This window comes from Chanodichthys erythropterus, chromosome 12 (assembly GCF_024489055.1).
Source record: "Chanodichthys erythropterus isolate Z2021 chromosome 12, ASM2448905v1, whole genome shotgun sequence".
NCBI classification, from domain to species: Eukaryota; Metazoa; Chordata; class Actinopteri; order Cypriniformes; family Xenocyprididae; genus Chanodichthys; species Chanodichthys erythropterus.
The window spans coordinates 53,396,706-53,414,478 of NC_090232.1; the positions used below are offsets into that span (position 1 = coordinate 53,396,706).

General features: G+C 32.9%; 1 long non-coding RNA gene across 1 annotated transcript; it reads right to left on the reverse strand.

Moving 5' to 3' along the window:
• Nucleotides 1-16,081: 16,081 nt before the first annotated feature.
• LOC137032917 (uncharacterized) lies at nucleotides 16,082-16,733 on the reverse strand. The gene is made up of 3 exons (XR_010896761.1): nucleotides 16,651-16,733; nucleotides 16,454-16,555; nucleotides 16,082-16,152 (listed from the first exon to the last, which is right to left on the reverse strand). It is a non-coding gene; the product is annotated as an uncharacterized lncRNA (long non-coding RNA).
• Nucleotides 16,734-17,773: the final 1,040 nt, after the last annotated feature.

Here is a 17,773-nt window from a genome sequence, read left to right on the forward strand (position 1 = left end):
CATTTTGACATGTTTGGTACTGTAATGATGTTGAATGATCAACAAGCCTCAACTTTTAGCCATGATTTAGACTCGCCGACAGATTTTGCAAAATCGGCAACAAGTGCCTGAATTCGGAGGCAAATCAGTGCTTGTACACGTGAATGACAATCACACAGTGTGAATTATAATATCATGTAATTTGATATTTAAGAAAACCAGTGGTGTAAAATACTTAAGTAAAAGTAATTACTGTACTTAAGTATCTTTTTGGCTACTTTGTAGTTGTACTGAGTACCAAAGATATTAGCAACTCTCTACTTGACTACATTTTTGAACAAGTAAATGTACTTTTTACTCCACTACATTCGTGATGAGTAATGCAATTACACATGAAGAAAAATGAATAAGGGAAAAAGTCTTATTTTATAAAGTTTAATATTATTCCATACTCCATTTTTCTCCCATACTTTTCCAAACTGGGCAGGAACCCTGAATGAAACTGAGAGAAAAATAAGGCAATGCAGTGTATGAATCTTGAGTGATTTGAAGCGTCTTCTGCTTTGTGTTCAGAACGGACAGGAATTGTAAAGTGACAAAGATGGAGGAGTTTCCTCAGTTTCCTCACAGCTTCACCTCTGTATCTGATTTGCCCTCAAAATGCATTTTAGTGTCCTGTGAAAATATAAATCACTTATTAATGTATATAATAATAATATTTTCCATTATATTATTGCTTATTATATTCAGAAACTTAAATGCAATGAAAAGGTGACCATTTATGAACAATTTATAACTGATATTAAAATGCATTTAGAAACTATATCAAAAAAGTAAAAACTTGAAAGCCATACAAACTATTCAGCTGTTTAACCTGTTAATGTCTTTCTGAGCTGATGGATCTGAACTTAAACAGTTTTAGTTCATGAATGATTTGAAATGCAGATCTAAAGTTGAAGGAAACACTGAAGAAACACTTGGAAAAATTAAAGTGTATAAAAATGATATGAGTTTAAGTTAACTGTAACGCAAGTGTACTGAACTAAAGATTTAAATTTCATACAGTATATTTCACAAAATAATTTGAAATCTGAAATTGCTTGAAAATCAAAGCCGTACAGTAATTTGAGTTTGAAGCTGATATCACAAAAGGTTTTAAAGCACCGTTTTAAATTCAGTGTCAGTGTTTCAGCTTTTGAATGACACCAAATTATATCACATATGAAAATATGTGAGCAGAAACAAGCACACCTGGCAGATAATTGTACAATTACTGTACTGTATAACCTTTATTTCTATTTATTTTTTCCTATATTTGCCAGACATCTGTTTAAATGTACTTGTGATTCTCAATAAAAACAATGTTAATGGTGACTCTAAACCAAACTGTTAAATTTGATAAATTGTCAACGTTAACTAAAGCTAATATTCTGTTAACAGTCTTTTTGTACATGTATTAAAGAAATAAACCCAAACTCAGGTATTTATGCTGAGCACAATATATTCAAATAAACACACAAACTCAAAGAGACAGACTGTGTTCAAGGCTCAGTGAAGGGATTTAAAGGATCTATTATAGCTTCAGCCTTCATTCATCGAGACACAGAACTGGAATGCCTTAAACCAACAAATGCAAACTGAACTGAAACTGAAACAATGAAACAGGGAAATGAAAGCACAGAGTAGTGGAGCCCTCTGCTGGTCACTGCAGGAAATCACACAATAATTCATCTGATCATCTGATGTTCATCTGTGGAAATACTGCAGAAACATCACAACTATACAAATAACATCACAACTATACAAATAACATCACAACTATACAACCAGGGCAAACATGACAAGCAGATTTCACTTGTTAAGAGAAAACACTAAAATAGAATGTGTCCATAAACTTTATTTTACAATATTCAATATTTTATTTTCAAGATTTCAGGTTAAAAAAGACAAATTTATAAACAAATGAGTAAATTTGTGGTGTTACTACTGGCCCAGGAATGTTATAATTTACACAAAAAAAAAATAAAAAAAATAAATAAATATTTAAACACAAAATACTAAAATGTACAACAACTAAAGTACTAAAACTTTTATATCATTACAATTAAAACTGGAATTATAAAAATAAAAGTTGATTCAATATATTAATGAAAACTAAAATCTCAATCATAATAAAATCATGAAATCATTCATTTTAATTTTTAAATATTTAAAATTGCTTTTCAACTTTTATAAGATCATCTAAAAAGTGGTGTGATATACTGAAAGTATAAATAAATCACAAAGAGATTAAAAGGAGGTCATAAAATCTGCATGCATATTATTCATTATAAAAATGAAAAAAAAAAAAAAAAATTTAAATGTAAATGCTTGAAATTTTAGCAGAACTACCCAAAGAACTATGAATAAATGTGTATTTAGTGCAGTGATATTTAATCAATCAATACAAATATTATGGATAAAATTATATCATTTCAAGAGGACATGCGTATAGAAAAAAACACTCCAAAAGTATATTAAATTGCACACTGTTAAAAAAAAACTGTCAAATTTACGGTAAAATACCGGCAGCTGTGGTTGCCAGGAATATACCGTGAAAAAAATGTGGAATCTGTAAAAGACAATACGGTATACTGGTTTTGTAACCCTAAATTTTACAGTAGACGACGTATTTTTTTTTTCCAGAATCATGGTAGAAAAAAACAAATATATTTGTCAATTATACAGTAATTTTATGTAAAAAATGCAACTTTCCATACCTTTTTACGGATATTTGCAGTAAAAAAAAGTTATAATATAATAATATATACAGTAATTTGTTGTTAATTTAACAGTAATACACTGTAAAAAAAAATCACAGTAAAATTTACAGTAAAAAAAACGGCAGCTGTGGTTGCCAGAACTTTACCGTAAAAAATACAGTAGCAACATTAAAAAAAATCTGTTAAATTTACGGTAAAATAAGGTATTTCATTAACTGATATAATGTTAATTTACCAACCTAATGAAGTACTAATATCTGTTTTGTACCTTTATAATACACTGACAGTCACCAAACACAGTGGTGATAAGAGTCACATGATGAATCAAAGTTCATCACAAGCAGCTTTCCCACAAGCTGAGAAAAACAACACTAACGTATAGAAGGTGCACACAGTGTCATTCACACACACACTAAACACCATCATGGTAACATGCATGACATTTTAAAAATGCAATAAACATTAATTTAACAACATTAGATGTAACATAAAACCCTAATGTACATAACTGATTAGAAAAAAATGAGAAAAACTAAGAAGAAACAGAGTTATTTCAACGAAAATATATCAAATGTGAAGTGTCACGCAGGGAATTGTGGGAATGTTAATTTATGGTTTTTCACTGTAATATTTACAATGAATTGTTATTTTTCACTTCCAAAAACTGTGAATTTAATGGTATTTTACCATAAAATTACATTAAATGTACCATTAGATTTATCACAGTTATTCACCGTATATAGTACAGAAACTTTCTGTAAACCAGTTAATAGTTTTTCACCGCAGCATTTTTACAGTTTTTCACTGCAGCATTTTTACAGTCTTTTACTGTTAAAATCATGGTAATTTTTTACAGTGAACATAAATAGTTATATTGTACTGTATTTTTAGCGGTAAAATACCGGCAGCTGTGGTTGCTAGGAATTTACCGTAAAATGTATCTGGTCAAAATAAAATGCTGTAATTTGTTATACAATTTCACTGTGTTTTTTACTGTCAAAGGTTTTAATAAGGTTTAACATATTTCTGTTATTTTTACAGTTATTTACCATAATAGGGTCTATCCTATTACTGTTAAATTAACAACAAATTACTGTATATATTATCAGAGGTGGGTAATCCAGGGGTCAAAGAGTAAAAGTCCTGCCATATTTTTATTCCATCCACTGAAGCATTAATGAGATAAATAAGTGATTAATTGAGTGATGATTGAGCATTATTGAAGACACCTGATGATAACAAGCAGAATCACCAAAGGAGAAAATCAAAATTTTTAAGTTACCATCATCGAGGTCAGGGTTTGTTTTAGTTGAGCTCTTGACCCTTGAATTTTTAATATTAGATTTTGTTTGGGCAGTTTTAACTGCATTAAAGCCAACCAGAAAAGCAAAATTAAAAGATGATCTGGTCTTGTTTTCACATAATCATTATTTGATCTGAACTCATTTAGAGCCCAATTTGTGATTTACATTATTGATTACAGCACAAGATCAACTTTATCAATGCAATTTTTTTTTTTTTTTTTAAGAGTTCTGATTAAAAAAAAAAGCAGACATCAAGAATCATCCTGTGAATCTCAGCAGTGGTAAGGATAATAAAGCATGTTGCAGTGCATTCTGGGAGCCACCAATCAAAATTCATCCATGGCTCCCATCATGCATTGCTGCATGAGTAAATTATGAGCTGAATTGTCTTAGTAATTTTCTTTATTTTCACTATTAAAATTTTGCTGTTTTTTGTGTCTTTTTAGAAGCTTGTTTTCTAATGTTCAGAGTTGATCAGAATATGTTGCTGATCATCTTTTAACTTTGCTTTTCTGGTTGGTTTTAATGCAGTTAAATCTGCCCAAACAAAATCTAATATTAAAAAGTCAAGGATCAAGAGCTCAACTAAAACAAACCCTGACCTCGATGATGGTAACTTAAAAATTGTGATTTTCTCCTTTGGTGATTCTGCTTGTTATCATCAGGTGTCTTCAATAATGCTCAATCATCACTCAATTAATCACTTAATTATCTCATTAATGCTTCAGTGGGTGGAATAAAAATATGGCAGGACTTTTACTCTTTGACCCCTGGATTACCCACCTCTGTATATTATTATATTATAACTTTTTTTTTACTGCAAATATCCGTAAAAAAGCTATGGAAAGTTGCATTTTTTACATAGAATTACTGTAAAATTGACAAATATATTTGTTTTTTTCTACCATGATTTTGGTAAAAAAAAAATACGTTGTCTACTGTAAAATTTAGGGTTACAAAACCAGTATACCGTATTGTCTTTTACAGATTCCACATTTTTTTCACGGTATATTCCTGGCAACCACAGCTGCCGGTATTTTACCGTAAATTTGACAGTTTTTTTTAACAGTGCAGATTAATTGCTCACATTGTCACTTAATGTGACTTTTTGTCTTTGAGACAAAAATAACAATGACAAATGTTGTTTCTGCATCCAAAAGTGTGTTAAACACTTATTTTTGCTGTTAATTCAACAGGCTAAATATATTTTATTTTGCTTTCATGCTAGAAATATGTTTCTACATCAGAAAACAACAACAACAAGATAAAAGAATTACATTTATTAAATGACTGACTATTAAACCACCTGAATAAGAGATGAAATGATTAGATTGTGTAGATGTGAAAGCAGAGGTGAAGTGCTTGCTATATAACTTACATAAAATGTCAAATCTTCAGCGCTCAAAGTCACGATCAGCTAGCACGAGCGCTTCAGCAAACCTGACACAGAAAAACATACAAGTTCGTATTTAAGAATAATTTGTACATAGTCATGCAGAAGTCTTTGCAATGGACCACAGGTATAATTTTAGCAGCCGCAATATCATGAAATCAAATCGAATCATAAACAAGTGAGTCACTGAATCATTCAGTCAAATGATTGGATCAAAACAGCTGATTCATTCAGGGAGCAAGTGATTCTTCACGTCTGTGTTTGTATCTAACTGCAAATATATTTAGAAATCAAAATTCAGAATGTTTGATCTGTGGCAAGAAAGTATTGTAACAACAAATAACTACTTTTAGTCAGTTGTGACGTCAGTCAGTCATGTTTCTTGTAGTTGTAGTTCTTGTGTTTCTCTTTTCTTCAGTGATTCTGCTCATTATCAGGTTAGATATTGATTATTAATCACAAATATAAGTAGAAAATCCACATATCTTTGGAATACTCATTTCAACATACTACGATTTGGGATGCACTAATTCTTATTTCCCATGATCTACAGTTTGAGCTACAGGATGTGTAGTATTTACACTTGATTAAGTTTCTTTGCTAAGAAAGTGTCTTTTATGCAGTTTCTGACCTAAGGTTGATACCTGCCCCAAGCATTATTTTTAACTGACCTTTTCTGTGTCAATATATATTTATAGTGTATTTAATCACCTTGTCCCTGAAGCAGATGTGGCTGAAGAAAGTTGTAGTTTGTGTTCTTATTTCTCTTTCTTTCAGTGTTTGTTCACAGCAGGTTTTTGAATGATTGAAAGAATGTTTCAGGAACATCACACTAACCTTTAAATAACATTCTACTAACATTAAGAAAACTGAACATTTTATGTTCTTGGAATGTTACAAATCAACGTTCCTACAATGTTGAATTTTAGATCAAAATTAAGTTGAAAGAACGTTTCAGGAACATTATATCTTATAAAAACGTTCCTATAACGTCAAGAAAACTGGACGTTTTTAACGTTCCCAGAACCCACATTAAATAGGGTTCTGCTTCCTCTTCTTGTTTTTGGCCTCCTTCTTTGAGATTGTAAACCTTGAGAGATCAAATCAGCCATATCAACTCTAGTTCTCTAGGTTCATTTGACAGAAACTCCATCATTAGGCATTTGTCAGTAGAGTTCATTTGTTTGATTCAACATAACATTTCTCATATTTTATATTGTAAATCTCCTGAAGTGACGAGAGCACTTTGCTTTATGAATAAAGTGAAATTTAATGCTTTGTTTACCTTTTTTTAAACAAAGAGGTGTGTACAATTAGTTCATCACCAAAAAAAAATTAAAACTAGTCTTTATATATTTATATTAAATATTCTATGTGACAAAAATGCATTTCCATTTCATGCGTTTCCATTACTTATTTGCATTTACACCATTTCTTTATAGTTTTTCTTTTAATTCAGTGATAAGGTTTAGCACTTTCTCATATGCAACAGATTAATTAGAGAGACACATGAAGCAAAAACACTTGTACATAAAATAAAGGAAAGATCACATTTATTACAGTAGATAAGAGATAACAAATCACTGCTCCACCATTGCTGTAAACACAGCACAGTTATTATTTTTAGTTTATGACAACAAACTGAAAACCAAAAGATTTTTTCATAAATAACTTGTTTTCCCAGAAATAACACAAGAAATATGTATCTGAACTGAATAAAGGTCAAAGGTTAAGATCTAGAAAGCCTCTGTATACAATTTAATCCCTAAAAATGTGTAAATCCCTGAAATCTCTCTCGAGATCAGTAACAGATCTCTACTCTACACACAACCAAAGGAGTGATGTGATATTAAATGATCCATCAGTTACCTGTGTTTATTGTTATAGCACAACCCTTCACCATCCTCTATAGTTAATCACTAATTAGTGTCTATCTGACATCAACACCACATTGTGTGAATAATAATAGCAAGTACATAGAATATAAATCTGATATTACACTCAAATATTCTACCATATTTGTGAACTAAAACATCCCATTATCAGCACTTTAAGTCTATCCGAGGTCAACTCTAGTTTAAAAGTCTTCCTCCACTTTAATTTAGCAACTTTGTTTACTTTGATTTGGGTAGTTTTATGATTTTACTTGATCATCACTGATATTTCATTGCACCACTTTTTGTCCTCTGTTTTGTCATCTGTCATTAGGTTTATTCAGAAATAAGCTCATATGGACACATGTGTGAATTCACTCTCTCAAGTGGATTGTATTGGTAAACTAATGTAGGAAATAGTACATGTATAGGGTGTGATTTCAGGCAGTCTCTGTTTGTGGATGAATATGTTCATGGTACTCATAAATATTGTTTTTTAAACAAATGGTTTAAGGCAACCGGTTTCCTCAAATGGTTTGAGCTAACTTAACTTGTTGGATTTTACAGTGTAGACTATGAATGTTAATAATATGACCATGACGATAAAATTTGTTTAGTTAATCTAAAAAGAACAAACATCCACACATAGAGGAAGTGTGTGAGTAATGTTTTATAATGTTAGGATTAACGTTCCCCCAGCCCACTAAACAAATCCTTAATGTTGATCTTTCTCTTAATCAGTACTCCTCACGAGATCGCTGCCCTTGACCTGATGTGAGATCTCACTGGGTTGTGTTCTGGAACATAAGATGAAAGATATCATAATTTAAACACACAAACACATGATGACCCTGTATACACTCTCAGAAAAAAAAGTACAAAATTGTACCTTTAGGGGTACAATGGCTTGTCACTGGGGCTGTACCCTCAAAGGTACAAATTTGTACCCTTGTGATTTGTACCTTAAGGGATCAGTTTTGTACCTTTATTTAACAGTACAAAAATTGACCCTTCAAAAGAGTACAAAATTGGCTTTGACAGCGTACAATCGTTGACTATAATTATATATATATATATATATATATATATATATATATATATATATATATATATATATATATATATATTTTACACACACACACACGCTGAATTAAAATCAGATTTTATTAAATCCTTTTCATTTTCACATTTTACAACATTTCATTTTAAACACATTTTTAAACATCCCATATGAGTCCATCTTGCCGGGTGTTAAAAAGTAACACTGAAGCAGTGTTAAAGTTAATGAGATAATTGATTGATGATTGAGTGATGATTGACAATTAGTGGAGACACCTGATGTTAATAAGCAGAATCACTGAAGAAACAACAAGAGAAAGAGAGAGAGACACAACAACTACAACTGACTTCCAGCCATTAAACATTATTACACTTATTATTAACCAGTTTGATTTGATTTCTGTCATACATCAACAAAAGTTCTTATTGAGAATTAACAGATGTTTAGATGTTAATGTTTGAATGAAAGTTTAGTTTGAAGTCACCATGATGGTGAAAAGCATTTCCTTTAGTTGGACTCTTGACTCTATTTATTTACATTAATTTATCTCTGGCTGCTCCAACTTTGTGTTTGTAGAGCACATTTGTTATGGCCAGAGAAACTCTGATCTGAGCTGTGTTTCCCAAAAGTGCTGTGAGCCAAAGTTGATCAATTTAGGTTTACAGTGCTTTGGGAAGCACAGTCATAATGGTTGTGTTTTCTCATTGTGAAATGGTCAGATTCATTGGTGACATCCAGGATTAACTGGTGATATAGATGTTATATTATTTCTTTATAGTAAATCTGTTAGCGCTTGAGATCCAGCAGAGCTTTTATAATCTGAAGGGGTTTTTTAAACACACACAGACATCAAGAATCAGCATATGACCCTCAACAATGGTGACAATCAAACAAAGTGCTTCATGTTGCAGTGCATGATGGGAGCCACCAATCAAAACTCATCCATGGCTCCCATCATGCATTGCTGCATGAATAAATTATGCAGCTGAATTGTCCTGTAATTTTCGTAGATTGTTCATGTTTGCTTTTATTTTTCTGTTGTTTTGTTGTGACAGTAGCTTGTTTTGTGATGTTCAGAGTTGATCTGTTTATCAGTATTTTGTATTTATTTATCATCACCGTTCTTGAGAATCAGATGCTGATTCTTGATGTCTGTGTGTGTTTAAACACTGAAGCTTCAGTTCATAATGTATTATTCTTAAAAGAAAAAGTCATACTATTGTTGGATCTCAAGCTGTAAAGTCACAGGACTACAATCATTAATATTAAAGCTACACATCAAGCACACAGTCAGAGATTTAGACTCTAAACGACATCAGGCCATCACATGATGATTATATCATCAAATTATATTGTGACCAGATCATATTTTCTCTGACTATAACAAATGTGCTTTACAAACACAAAGTTGGAGCAGCCAGAGAATAATTAATAATAAAAGGTAAAGAGTCAAGAGCCCAACTAAAGCAAACGCTGACCTCTTTCATGGTGAATTGAAATGAAACATTCATAAAATATTAATTAACACCTTTTTTCTCTCTTTCCTTCAATGATTCTGCTTATTAACATCAGGTGTCTCCACTAATTGTCAATCATCAATCAATTATCTCATTAACTTTAACACTGCTTCAGTGTTACTTTTTAACACCCGGCAAGATGGACTCATATGGAATGTTTAAAAATGTTTAAAATGAAATGTTGTAAAATGTGAAAATGAAAAGGATTTAATAAATTCTTATTTTAATTCAGCGTGTGTGTGTGTAAAATATATATATATATATATCTCATTATAGTCAATGATTGTACGCTGTCAAAGCCAATTTTGTCCCCTTTTTCAAGGGTCAGTTTTTGTACTGTTAAATAAAGGTACAAAACTGGTCTCTTAAGTTACAAATCACAAGGGTACAAATTTGTGCCTTTGTACCCCTAAAGGTACAATGTTGTACTTTTTTTCTGAGAGTTTGCGGTAACACATTTGCATAATGCCCACCTATGCTCTTCATTGGCTGCCAGCAAACAACGTCTACTTTGACCCGCCCTCAAACACTGTAGCTGGTTAGTGTGGTTTACATAATTTCGAGAAGATGTGAGTTCTGCGCTGTGACAGCAAATTCATCCTATTTTTACTTTCAAAGGATGAGGATGTGAGGAATCAGTGGTTAGAAATAATTTTTACAATGAAACCACAGCACTATAATCTTTTGTTGTATTCCTGTTATTTTACTGACAACTGCTTCATAAATCTTGGTGAGTTCAACACAGGATTCGCAAAACAAGTGTCCATCAAAGATGGGTCAGTAATTACCCAGTTTAGAAGAACTTGCTCCTTAGAATCACAACCTGTGAGTTTGATTAATATTTTTTTTTTATTCCTGTTGAGTGTTTTAAACATAGTTTTGTTACGTGGTTTATATGTAGTTTTGTGTTCTATATTGTCTAGGTCTCTGGCTAACTCTCGTTATTTCTGTCTTAGTGAAATACTTCTGTTAATCAGTTGTGGGCCACTATTACTGCAGATTGGCTGTCGTTCTTACTACTTTGAGTAATGATAAAGGATGGAACAAGATTTTAGTTTACAAACTGTAATGAAGTCATTCATGTTTTAGCTCAGCTAACATTTGTACATGGCAGATCAGTCACAACAGACTGAGCCATCTGACCAATCAGAGCACAGTAGGCTAACAGAAAGGAGCAGTGGTTCTCAGCTCCAGTCCTTGGGACCCACTGCTCTGCACATTTTGTATGTCTCTCTTATGTGACACATTCAGAGCCCATACACACGGAGACGCGTTTAGCTGCATACCCTTACGAAAAACTAGTATACTTCAAGTTCATTTGATCAAGTATACTAAAGTAATGTTCAAGTATAATATCAATGTACTAGTAGTAAACTTGTAAGTGTACTATTTTAATACCGCTTGGGACTAAATTGGCCCAATTGAAGTATACGTTTAAGTGTACTATAAGTGTAACAGTAGTAAACTTTAACTAGTTCACATTTGTACTGCATCTGTACTAAAAGTGAACTTATACTAGTATACTAGTAGTTTACTATTTTAATACTAGTAGTAGCTACATTTTTAGTATACGAAAGTACACTTTGAAATATACTCTCGGTAAACTGCTAGTTTAGTGCAAGTATACTTTTAAGTTTTCTTTAATCTCTTAACTGTCACGATCCCGCTGGCGGGACGCCTCTCAGCCAGCACACCCATGTAGGGCCCACATGGTTTAGCCCAGATGAAATGAACATTGTTCAGAGAGCACACTACAGGCTGTTAAATGTAACATTGAATCAGTGTTGGATTTAATGAGATAATTAAGTAATTGATTGAGTGATGATTGAGAATTAATGAAGATAGCTGCTGTTAACAAGAAGAATGAATGAAAGAAAGAAACAACAAGAACAGAAAAAATCGAAACACTAGAACTACAACTGACTTCAGCCGCAGCCTTAGATGAAATCAACTGAAGATAAAAGAAGACATTAAATCTCTCCAGATCTCAGCAGAGGATTAAACAACTCCATATACAGAAGCTCTTATTGAGAATTAAGAGAGAGAGTTTTTTTGTTGATGATGTTTTATTGATTTTTTTTTTTATCTTACCATCATGGTGATCAGAGTTTACTTTAGTTGAGTAGTTTGACTTGTTTTTAATAATGTCAGGGTTTCCCTGGCTGCTGTAATTGAATTAGTTATGGCAAGAAAAACAAGAGAAAACACAATCTGATGCTGTGTCTGCTTCATGATAAGAATACAATCACTGCGCAGTGGCTTAATTCACTGATCTTATAACTGAGTTTAATATGAGCAATATCTTACTAACTGTGTTTTAATGTGATTCATGTAAAGATCCAGCACAGTTTTAATCAGAAAATCTGAATGAGTTTTAAAACAGATGGTACACTAAGCACTTTGAACTATGGCGAGATTTACTCACAAACATACATCAAGAATCAGCGCATGAATCTCAACAATGGTGACATGCTTAATGCTGCAATGTATTCTGGGGTCCATGGATGAGTTTTGCATGATGCACCCAGAATGCATTGTGGCATGAAGCATGTCACCGTTGTTGAGATTCATACTCTGATTCTTGATGTCTGTGTGTGAGGAAGTTTTGCTGGAGTTTTAAAGTGTTTAGTGTACAATGCGTTTTAAAATTCATTCAGCTTTTCTGACTAAAACCGTTTTATCATTGTATTTCTAGAAGAGTCAACACAAACTTAACATTTTATTCATATAAATCTCAGCCATTAGATGAGTGAAATAAGCCACTACATGACAGTTAAGTTCTTATCATAAAGCAGCTGATCATATTTTCTTTTGTTATTGTTGCCATAACAAACAGCTATAACAACCAGAGAACAACTAACACTAATAAAGTCAAGAGTCAAACTGACTAACTAAAGCAAAGACTGACCTCGATCATGGTGACATCAAACAAAACTATTATTTTCAACAAACCATCAACATCTAAACCTCTGGTAATTCTCAATAACAACTTTTGTAGATGTTTGTCAGAAATAAAGTCAGTCTGGTTAGTAATAAGTGAAGCTGGTAATGCTGTTTGTGGAGTTGTTTGATCAGATCTTCAGTGATTTAATGTCTTTTATCTTCAGTTGATTTCATCGAAGGCTGTGACTGAAGTCGTAGTTCTTGTTGTTTCTCTGTCCTTCAGTGATTCTGCTCGTTATCACCTAATTATCTCATTAACTCCAAGACCAATTCAGTGTTACATTTAATAGCCTGTAGTGTTCACACTGAGTAGTGTTCATTTCATCTGGGCTGAACCATGTGCTAAACAAGGGTGTGCTGGTTGGGAGGCGCCCGACCAGTGGGACTGTGACAGTTAAGGGGTTAAGTGAACATGACATCACACTTATAGTTTACTTTTTATATATTATTTTTGCACTTTAAGCATACTTCTATGTTCCTACACAGCAAAAACTGCAGTGTTAAATTAACTCTCCAGGGCGTACAGGTGAGACCATACTCAAGAGTGTTAAAGTTAATGAGATAATTAAGTGATTAATTGAGTGATGATTGAGCATTATTGAAGACACCTGATGATAACAAGCAGATTCACCAAAGGAGAAAATCACTATTTTTAAGCCACCATCGTGGAGATGAGGGTTTGCTTTAGTTGAGCTCTTGTCCCTTGACTTTTTAAAATAAAATTTTGTTTGGGCTGTTTTATCTGAGTTATAACATCCAGACAAACAAGTGGAAAAAATGGTCAGGTGATGTTGGTTATGTTTTTACCTAATCATTATTTGGTCTGAATATCTGAACTCATTTAGAGTCCAATCTCTGAGTTAGATTTACGTTACTGATTACAGCAGCACAAGATCCGCTTTATCAATATAATCTGAAGTATTTCACAAACAGTTGTTCTGAGCCAAAAAAATAATATATATATACTTCTCTTAGGCACACACAGACATCAAGAATCAGCCTGTGAATCTCAAGGACGGTGACAAGCAACATATTCTGATCAACAGATCAACTCTGAACATTAGAAAACAAGCTACTAAAAAGTCACATAAACGGAACAAAATAAAATATGAGAATAAAGAAAATTACTAAGACAATTCAGCTCATAATTTATTCATGCAGCAATGCATGATGGGAGCCATGGATGAATTTTGATTGGTGGCTCCCAGAATGCACTGCAACATGCTTTATTATTCTCACCATTGTTGAGATTCACAGGCTGATTCTTGATGTCTGTGTGTGCCTAAAAGAAAGATCTTTTTATTTTTTTTGCTTTTTTTTGTGAAATCCGTCAGATTATATTGATAAAGCTGATCTTGTGCTGTAGAATCACAGTGCTGCTGTAATCAATAATGTCAATCTAACTCAGAGATTGGGCTCTAAATGAGTTCAGCTATTCAGACCAAATAATGATTATGTAAAAACATAACCAACTCCACCTAATCATTTTTTCCACTTGTTTGTCTGGATGTTATAACTCAGTTAAAACAGCCCAAACAAAATTTTATTTTAAAAAATCAAGGGTCAAGAGCTCAACTAAAGCAAACCCTCATCTCCACGATGGTGGCTTAAAAATTGTGATTTTCTCCTTTGGTGATTCTGCTTGTTATCATCAGGTGTCTTCAATAATGCTCAATCATCACTCAATTAATCACTTAATTATCTCATTAACTTTAACACTCTTGAGTATGGTCTCACATGTACTCCCTGGAGAGTTAATTTAACACTGCAGTTTTTGCTGTGTAGGAACATAGAAGTATGCTTAAAGTGCAAAAATAATATATAAAAAGTAAACTATAAGTGTGATTTCATGTTCACTTACAGAAAACTTAAAAGTATACTTGCACTAAACTAGCAGTTTACTGAGAGTATATTTCAAAGTGTACTTTCGGATACTAAAAATGTAGCTACTACTAGTATTAAAATAGTAAACTACTAGTATACTAGTATAAGTTCACTTTTAGTACAGATGCAGTACAAATGTGAACTAGTTAAAGTTTACTACTGTTACACTTATAGTACACTTAAACGTATACTTCAATTGGGCCAATTTAGTCCCTAGCGGTATTAAAATAGTACACTTACAAGTTTACTACTAGTACATTGATATTATACTTACTACATAAAGTATACTTGAACATTACTTTAGTATACTTGATCAAATGAACTTGAAGTATACTAGTTTTTCGTAAGGGTATGCAACAATTTTGTATTGTATTGGCATTTCGTTCAGATGTTTTTGGAAGGCTGAAACCACTTTTTTTTTTTAAACTTGGTCCCAGCATAGATAAATCTGAAAAGGACACCATTGTGTTTTCATGTGTACAGCCAATCTGTATTTTTTTAGGTCATCACCCCACATCTCAACCCTAGTCAGACACTGCTACATCATGTAACGGCAACAACAATAGTGAACTACATGCTTGTGTTCGTGCTGCAGAAGTTACTGAGCCTGTTAGCTTTACTAAAATAAAGCTTTATTTCTAAGCTTTACTAAAGTTTGAATACAGCGCACAAGGTTTATGCGCATGCTCCAATTCGGCTTCTCTGTTTTTAGTCTGTTATCTTTGTGGCAGAATTACAGCGCCACATACTGATCTGGCATGTGTACCGCATTGTTTTGAGTTGGTTTTCATGTGTACGCAGATATTTCTTTAGAAGGGGGGGAAACAGATCGAACAGGGAAAGCTCTGGCTTCGTCTGGATGTGGCCTCAGTTCAGTTCATGGAGTTCTTTCCTAACAGGCTGATGATCTGAATCAGGTGCATAAAATAAGGGTTAAATATTTGTAAGTGAAATGACATATAAAATGTGCAGAGCAGTGGGTCCCCAGTACTGGAGTTGAGAACCATTGGTTTAGAGAGACTGAATCTTCAAACTGCTTTGGAGAAATCATTTGAGAACCTTTGAGAAACAAGGTGATATTAAACAAATATAATGAGAAAATGAAAGTGTTTTTTGACCTTGGATACACGTAAACCTGTTGTAGGAAACCTCCAATACAAAATTAGGAACCTTTAAAATAGCATAATAGGGGCAATTCAAGCCTTTGTGGAATTTGTTCTGGAATTCAAGTTGAATGAAAACATAAACATGCAAATGAAAGCTCATCCTGCATACACACATATGAACACACAGGGTATCATCAACACAACAGGTCATACCTTCAATTTAAAATATTCTCTGCTCCACTTCTCAAAGCACTGCTGAGCTTCCTTTACTTCTGGGCCTTTATAATACACTCTAAACAGTTCTTCATAAAAATCTTTTGGCAGGAACATCTGTCATTACAAGAGTCAGAAATTAATGGGATTATAATTCACTACATAGTATGTACTGTACTGTGTATTATTTTCAACATTATTAATACATGTTTTTCATTACAGAGGCTTCAAAATGACAGAATGAGGAATACACAATAGAAATAAATATGACTTGAATTGAGAAATCCTGCAATAGTTTACCCTTTTTCAGGCAGTACATGATTGTTAGGAATGAATGGGCTTCTTTGTGTAAATAATTTGTTCGTAAACTTAATTGGTAACTGAATATGTATTTTTAATATTTCAAGTCACATGGTACCTGATCGTTCTTCAGGAAGGCTATGTCAGGGGCCCCCTTGTGGTAGAAATAGACACTGTCCATGGGGTTTTTATCCTTCATGCTATGATCTATATGAACCACCTGAATAAGAGAAAATTCCCATTTGAATAATGTAAGAGATAACTTAAACTGAAGATATCAAGAGATGCAGATTAAAGGTTTATTTTTGAACTTACATCAACCACAAAATCTTCAATTTTCAGACCTTGTCTAGTTTCCTCATTCCATGTCTTCACTGCTGCTCTCCAGTCACTCTTTACCTTTATGAGGGTTTGAGAAAATCAACAGTAAAATACACCAAATGGCAAAAACTAATGACAATAATATTTTCAGCTTGTATAATACCACTTATACTAATATCTGATATTTTGTCTCATTACCTGTACAAGCTGCTACAAACTGAAAACAATGTTACAATAGAAAATATAATGAGCTAGGCAGTTTATTTTAATTTTACGCAGTCAAATACCTCTGGGATTTCTCTTTTTTCCAGTTTGGCCTCTCCCAGAAACTTTGGCTGGTCCCTTTTGAGAATTTTCATCACTTTTTCTCTAGCATGCTGAAGATCTTCTTCCTGAAGGATTTTTTGGGCAGCCTGAAGGATTGCTCGTGCTGTCTCTGGGTTTTTGTCTTTTTCAAGTTTGTGTACATCTTTTTGGATTTTCTCTGCAGCTTTCTGAAGTTTTTCTGCACCCTTTCTGAGTTTCTCTGCAGCAGTTTCAAGTATTATTTTGGCTTCATCTGGCTTTGTTTGGTCATCTTTAAGATCTCTTTGGGCATTTTCAAGTATCTTTTTGTGATCATACTCAGTGTACAATATTTTCTCAAGAATATGATCTGTTAGAAAAGGAAGAACAAAACTATTGTTCTTTCGCATTTTAGTTTAAACATTCCTAATAACAAATCAATAAACAACTTACTGAGAAGATTATAGATACATCATTTTATCATATGTGGATTTAATTCCCTCTCCCTCCCTTTCCCTTTTCTTTTAGTCTCATACACAAGCTTCCCACTGACCTGTGAGTTTGGTGTATTCTTCCATATCATGTATCGCTTTAGAGGTCTGGAAATGTCCATCAGCTTGTACTAGGGCTTCTGTAATCCTAAAATGCAAAGAAAAACAAGTATATATGTGTTGTGTATATTACAGGGCTTATATTAAATAACAAAGCTTGATGAACACAGCGTACTAAATTGTCCGATACCAAGCCATTTTAAAGGGGGCATATAATGGTACATGCACTTTTACAAGTTGATTGTACTGTAATGTGTGTTGGCAGTGCCTGTACACAACCA